This window comes from Eschrichtius robustus, chromosome 10, assembly GCF_028021215.1.
Source record: "Eschrichtius robustus isolate mEscRob2 chromosome 10, mEscRob2.pri, whole genome shotgun sequence".
Taxonomy (NCBI): Eukaryota; Metazoa; Chordata; class Mammalia; order Artiodactyla; family Eschrichtiidae; genus Eschrichtius; species Eschrichtius robustus.
In genome coordinates, this window is record NC_090833.1 from 97,216,246 (window position 1) to 97,223,708 (window position 7,463).

Consider the following 7,463-nt stretch of genomic DNA (forward strand, 5'->3'; position numbering starts at 1 on the left):
GGTTTATAGTATTCACATCTTCTGTTTCCTTGTTAATCTCCTGTCTAGTTGTGCCATACAGTATTGAAAGTGAGCTATGATTATTGAATTACCTAGTTTTTCCTTAAATTCTATTGGTTTCACTTAATGTATTTCGGGGCTCTGTTTTTAGGTGCAAATATATTTATAATTGTTACATCTTCTTGATGAATTGATTCTGTTATCCTTTAAAATGTTCTTTTTTGTAGTGACAATTTTTGTCTTAAGGCCTATTTGATAGGATTAATATAAACACTCTAGCTCTCTTTCGCCTACCGTTTGCATAATATAGTTTTTTCCATCCTTTTACATTCAGACTTTGTGTTTTTTGAAGTGAGCATGTAGTTAGATGATGTTTTATTTTAAATGTATTCTGTCAATCTTTGGCTTTTAACTGAAGAGTTTTAATCCATTTGCATTTAATGTAACTACTAATAAGGTAGGATTTACCTATGCTATTTTGGTAGTTTTGTATATGTATTTTGCCTTTTTTATTCCTCAATTTTCTCACATCTGCCTTTTCCCATGTTAAATAGATATGCTGTGTACATGTTCTAATATACCATTCCAATTTCCTTATTGTTTCCTTTGGAAAATGATTATTAATGCCCTTCCTCATTTCCCATGCTTCCTCAGGTGCTGAGACGTTGGGTTTTTATGGTCATCATTGTTACAAAATTAGTGTTGATGCGGTTCAGCATACACTACCCCAAAATATGTCACCTTGGCATACTGAAAATTTTCAGCTCAAGGAGTCTGAGGAAACAGCACAAGCAGGAACATTACTTCTATCTTCCACTGCCCTTCTCATCATGAAACAGTTCAAAAAAACCCTCCTGTGATAGGTACCCTCCCTATACCTGGAAGAAAGGAACATCTTTTGAACCATTCAAAAATATGCACATCAGGTCAGGAAATCATTAAGCTCTGATTTTACTAGAGCTTATTAGCAACTAAAATCTCTTTTTTCAGAATTCAAAATTGTTCTATCATGTGGAGATTCCCCCTCTTTTTATGTTGTCTCCCTTTTCCTAGAGCCTCCAAGAGGGAAAAACCTTAGCAAAAATTATTACTTACCATATTAGTTTGCTTGGGCTGAAAGCAAAATATCACAGACTAGGTGGCTTAAACAGCAGAATTATATTTTCTCATGATTCTGGTGGCAAGAGGACCAGATCATGCCACCCAAAGCTATACTACTTTGGCATAAAGATTACTTTGAGCTTGTTATTTTGAAAAACTGCAGAATTAGGAAAAACTTTAAAACAGGGCATAAGTTTCCCTTTTGCAAAGGAAACTAACATTTGTAAAGGTATCCTCTCCTTTTCTCCCCTCCCTACCCTCAGCCCTGTCTCTGACCTTGCTCCTGCCATGGATTTGATGAACCAACTGTCTTATAGTTGGGTCTCTCATTTTAAAATTTTATAAATAATTTTTACCTCTGACAACAGAAAGCAGCAAAACCTATGCACCAAAGGTTTGTCATATGCCACCACTTCATTTTGTTCTTTTTCCAATTAGTGATTTTGCCACATTTTAGTGAATCAGGGTCATTTTAGTGGCTGTGACTTTTCACACCAACTGTGTTGAGGGTCCCTGAGGCCACCATCAAATTGGATTATTTGCTAGCAGGCCTTAGAAGACGCATTCAACACCCATACTCATGGCTATGACTTATTACAGCAAAAGGAAACAAACCAAAATTAGCAAAGAAAAAGGGGTACATTGGGCACAGTTTAGAGCAAATCAGATGCAAGCGTCCAAGAGCCTTTTCCCATTTAATTCCCCCAGCAAGGAGCTGTGATATAAAATGCTGTCTATCAGAGAAGCTCACTAGAGCTTCAGCACCCAGGGTTTTTACTGGGGTTTAGTCATGTAGGCATCCTCTGCCTAGTGGATACCAAAATTCCAGACTCCCAGGAATAAAGCAAGTGTTTGCTATAAACCACATTGTTTGCACAGTTCGGCACAATTGAACCATTCTTATCAGTTCCGAGAATGGCAAGAAACTTTCTGAAATCCAAGTTCCTAGATATCTGCCTTGTAAGCAGGTCTTGTAAAGGACAGCAGTCAGGCCTGTTATATTACCCGTTAAAAGATAAACTGAGGCATATTGTAAGTTTTAAGAGTTTATTTGAGCAAAAATCAATTTGAATCAGGCAGCATCCAATGTAGCATACAGAAAGGAGCTCTGAGGATCTGTACACAATGAAAGACTTTTATAGCCAGCAGAGGGTGGGAACAAGGAGTTATACTAGACAAAAAACATGTTGGTTATTGCAAGGTATTTTCCTTTAGGAGATGGCAGGGGTCTATCAGGCAGCTTACTTAACTAGTGCTGATAAGGCAATTCCTGATTGACTGGTTTAAGATTTCATTTCTGGGAGACCCAAAACTGTAATTAAGTATTGGTTTGGTGACATGGGGCTTAGTATAAGCAACTCCATTTTCATCCTATTGTCTTGTTTTTAACACTTCCTCCTTTTGACCAGACTCTCAACCTGAGAGATGTAATAAAAAACACAGGCATAAGCACTACTCCCAGCTACTGCTCTGTAGTTCTCACAGTTTTTGCTCAGTCTGTGTGTGGCATTCAGCAGGTTACAACATCAGGTTCACATTCTTTAAATTGATCATTCTCTCTGTTTCTTTTCCAACATTCTATTTTTAGAGAGGTTATTTGCTTGGCAGTTAGTGGCTACAAACATGCTTTTAAAGCTTTTGAGAGAATACAGTGCACCAGGGAGACTGCTGTTACTATAAGCAAGATAATTCCCAATGTCTGCAGTGCACTTTGGAGCCATGGTCTCTAAGACTCAAACCAATCAGAATCAAATAAGTCAAAGAAAGACCCCATCCCAGCTCCATTGAAGGAGTCACTTTCTTAAGGTAACTGGCTTGTTTGTAGCTAATTCTCAGCTTCCTCAGAAGCATCAATCCAAGTGCAGCAAGTGGTGTTGGCCATAGCACAAACAGGTACTTACTCAGCTAAAAGATAATCAAGGGCTAACCTATTATTAAGAACAACTTTGGCCAGGGAGCCTAGGGGGTTTTGTTGTGCAGCTACTGCTTTAGTAGCAGATTCTGCAATATCTTTAAGAGTTAGGGAGAGGTTCCTGATCATAGCATAACCAAAAATTTGGTCCTTGTCCCCGATGCCAAATGAGAATAACAAGGACAAGGTTTTGAGTATAAAGGAAAGAGAAATTTATTAATTTGTCAGCAAATGAGGAGGGTAGCAGAATGACATTTTGAAAACTACCATCCTTCTCTCTGAAAGAGGGCAGGTCTATTTAAGGAGAATTTTCAGGTTGGGGATCTACATGACCAAGGCCTTGATGAGCTGGCACTGCTGTTCTTGACATTTCCATGATTCATGGCCATTGTGGTGGTCTGTCTCCGGTCAAGATGTTCTGACTCTTTTTCTGCTGACTGCTTGATCCTACACACCTGTGACTCAAGATAAGCAGGACCAGCAAAACAGAAAAGAACTTATCAGCATAGAAAGCAGAGAGAAACAGCATGTGTACATTATTTGATTTAATGCATGAGTTAAAAGAGAAGGTTAGTTGTTAAATTTTTAACTCTATATTTGACTACAACAGATTTTGTCATCTATGTTCATCAGTGATATTGGCCAGTAATTTTCTTTCTTGTGTGATATCTTTTCTGGTTTTGGTATCAGGGTGATGCTGGCTGGCTTCATAGAATTAGCTCAGAAAAGTTCCTTCATCTACAAATTTTGGAATAGTTTGAAGAGGATAAGTTTTAACTCTTCTGTAAATGCTTGGCAGAATTCACCTGTAAAGCCATGTGGTCCTGGACTTTAGTTTGTTGGGAGTTTTTTTATTATTATTATTGCTTCAGTTTCATTACAGATAATTGGTCTGTTCATATTTTCTATATCCTCTTGATTTATGTGCACTTGAAAAGTATGTGTATCCTCCTGCTTTTGCATAGACTGTTCTGTATTTATCTACAAAGGCCATCTGGTCTAATGTGTCATTTAAGGCCAGTGTTTCCTTATTGATTTTCTGTCTGGATGATATGTCTATTGATAGATGTGGGATGTCAAAATGCCCTACTGTTATTGTGTTACTGTAAATTTCTTTATGCCTCCTAATATTTGCTTTATATAATTGGGTTGCCTGTGTTTGGTTCATATGTATTCATAATTGTCATGTGTTCTTTGGATTGACTCCTTGATCGTTATGTAATGTTCTTTGTCTCTTGTTACAGTCTTTCTTCTAAAGACTTTGTTGTCCAATATAAGTATTGCTACCCTGCCTTTCTTTTCATTTCCATTTGCATGGAATACCTACCTTCTTTCATCCCTCACTTTCAGTCTGTATGTGTCTTTCACTCTGAAGTGAGTCTCTTGTAGGCAGCATATATGTGGGTTTTGTTTTTGTATCCATTCAGCGACTCTGTGTCTTTTGATTGGAGCATTTAGACCATTCATATTTAAAGTAATTATTGATGTGTATGCACTTATTGACATTTTCTTATTAATTGATTTGGGTTTGTTTTTGTAGTTCTTTTTTTGTTCCCTTCCTCTCTTGTTCTCTTCTCTTGTGGTTTGAGGACTATCTTTATTGTTATGTTTGGATTCCTCCCTCTTTTGTGTGTGTGTATCTATTGTAGGTTTTGGTTTATGGCTACCATGAAATATATATAGCAATATACACATGATTAAGTTGGTGATCTCTTAATTTCAAATGCATTTTAACAACCATGCATTTTTACCTTCCTCCCCTCATGATTAATATTTTTGACATATTTTATATCTATTTATTTTGTGTATTCCTTAACTGCATATTATAGATGGTTTTACTACTTTTGTCTTTTAACATTCCTACTAGTGTTTTATTGGTTGATTTACTACCTTTACTGTATATTTGCCTTAACAGATGAGCTTTTTCCTATCATAAATTTCATGTTTCTAGTTGTGACCTTTTCTTTTTCACTTAGAAAAAGTCCCTTTAACATTTCTTGTATAGCTGGTTTGGTGGTGCTGAACTCTTTTAGTTTTTGCTTTTCTGTAAACCTTCTGATCTCTCCATCAAATCTGAATGAGAGCCTTGCTGGGTAGAGTATTCTTGGTTGTATAATTTTTCCTTCCATCACTTTAAATACATCATGCCACTCCCTTCTAGCCTGTAGAATTTCTGCTGAAAAGTCAGCTGATAGCCTTATGGTAGTTATGGTATGTTATGTGTTGCTTTTCCCTTGCTGATTGTAATATTCTCTCTTTAAGTTTTTCCATGTCCTCTTTCGGTTAATCCTGTATGGGACTTTCTGAGCTTCCTCGACTTGGACGTCTGTTTCCTTTCCCAAGTTAGGGAAGTTTTCCGTTATGCTGTTTTCAGATATGTTCTCAGCCCCTTCCTCTCTTTCTTCTCCTTCTGAGAACCCTATAACGCAAATATTAATGTTTGATGTTGTCACGGTAGTCTCTTAAACTGTTCTCATTTCTTTTCATTCCTTTTTTTTTTTTTCTGTTCAGCCTCAGTGATTTCCACTACTCTCCCTTCCAGCTCACTGATCAGTTCCTCCGTATCATTTACTCCACTGTTGATTCCTTCTAGTGTATTTTTCATTTCAGTTATTGTACTCATTGTCTCTGGTTGTTCTTTAGATGTTTTAACTCCTTATTCTTACAGTTTATCCATTCTTCTCCCAAGTCTTTTGATCATCTTTATGATCATTACCTTGAAGTCTAGGTGGATTACTATCTTCACTTCACTTAGTTCTTGTGGGGTTTCATCTTGTTCCTTAATTTGGAACATGTTCCTCTGTTGCCTCATTTTGCCAAATTTGCTGTTTATATTTCTTTGTATGTGGTAGGTTGTATATATTTCCCAACCTTGGAGAAATGTCTGCATCCCAGCTGCACATTGCCCTCTGGTCACCAGAAATATATACTCTATGGGTGTTCCCCATGTGAGTTGCATGGGTCCTTCTGTTGTAGCAGGCTGATTACTATGGGTAATCAGCCTGCTACAACTATGGGTGGTCTGGTTGGTTGCCAGGCCCAGACTTGTGCAGAGCCTACCATCCACTAGTTGGTGGGGCCGGATCCCAAGGTGGCTGGCTGAGAAACCCTGAGGAGCCACACAGCTAGTTCCAGTTCACTGGTCGGCAGAGTTGGGTTCCAGGAGAGATCCCAAGGCTGCTGCCCACCCACTGGTGGGTATAACCAGGTCTTAGGGCTAGTGCCAGCCCACTGTCAGGCAAAGCTATGTCCTAGGGTCTGCCTGCAGGGCCCAGGTGTCCCAGAGCTTATGTTGGCCTGCTGGTGGATGAGGCTAGGACCCAGCCACTTCTAGGACTGGTACTGGCCTGGTGGTGAGCGGGCTAGGTCCTGCCATGGCAGGATGCAAAGCGGCAATTGTCCTGCAGCTGGTGTCTGCCTGCTAGTGGGTGAGGTTTGTCCTGAAGCTAGAGCAGACTCACTGGTGGGTAGAATTGGTGCTGGCCTACTGGTGGGCAGAGCTGGGTCCCAGGGACTCTAGCTGCAGGGCCCTGGGTTGAGGGTGGGTGGTCCCAGCTCTAGTGTCTGCACACTGGTGTCTGAGGCCAGATCCTGGGCCCACTAGTGAGCAGGGATGTGTCCACGGGCACTGTGAGCTCAGGGGGCCTTAGGAGAGCCTGTTTGTGGGTGGGGCTGTGTCCCCACCCAGTTAGTTGCCTGGCCTGAGGTGTCCCAGTACTGGTGCCTACTGGCTGGTGAGCAAAGGCAAGGGGTCCTGAGGCTAATAAGCTAGAGGGAGGATTCCAAAATGGCACTTGCCAGCACCAGTGTCCAGGTGATACAAGTTCCCAAAAATGGCTGCCAGCAGTGTCTATGTTCCCAGAGTGAGCTACAGTTGCCTCCTGCCTCTCCAGGAGACTCTTAAATCAGCAAGTAGGTCTGACCCAGCCTCCTTTCAAATTACTGTTTCTATTCTGGGTCCTGGAATATGAGACTTTGTGTGTGCCCTTTAGAAATGAAGTCTGTTTCCCACTGCCCTCTGGGACTCCCAAAAGTAAGCCCTGCTGGCCGTCAAAGCCAAACATTCTGGGGTCTCATCTCCCTGGCATGTGACCCCTGGGCTGGGAGCCCAATATGGGGCTCAGACCCCTCAATCCTTAGAAAGAACCTCTGTAATTGTCATTTCTCTACTGTTTGTGGGTCACCCACTTTCTGGTAGGGGTCTTGAATACATCATGACTCCCCTACCTGTCTCATTGTGGTTCTTACTATATATCTTTAGGTTAGACCTTTTCTGGTAAGTTCCAGTACTTTTCATTAATAGTTTTTGTGTAAGTAGTTTTAATTGTGGTGTGCCCATGAGAGGACGTGAGCTCAGGGTTGATCCACTTGGCCATCTTGGGAACTCTCCTAATGATACTGAGCCCAAGCTCACTCTGCTCACCGCACATTATTCTTTGCCCCAACCACT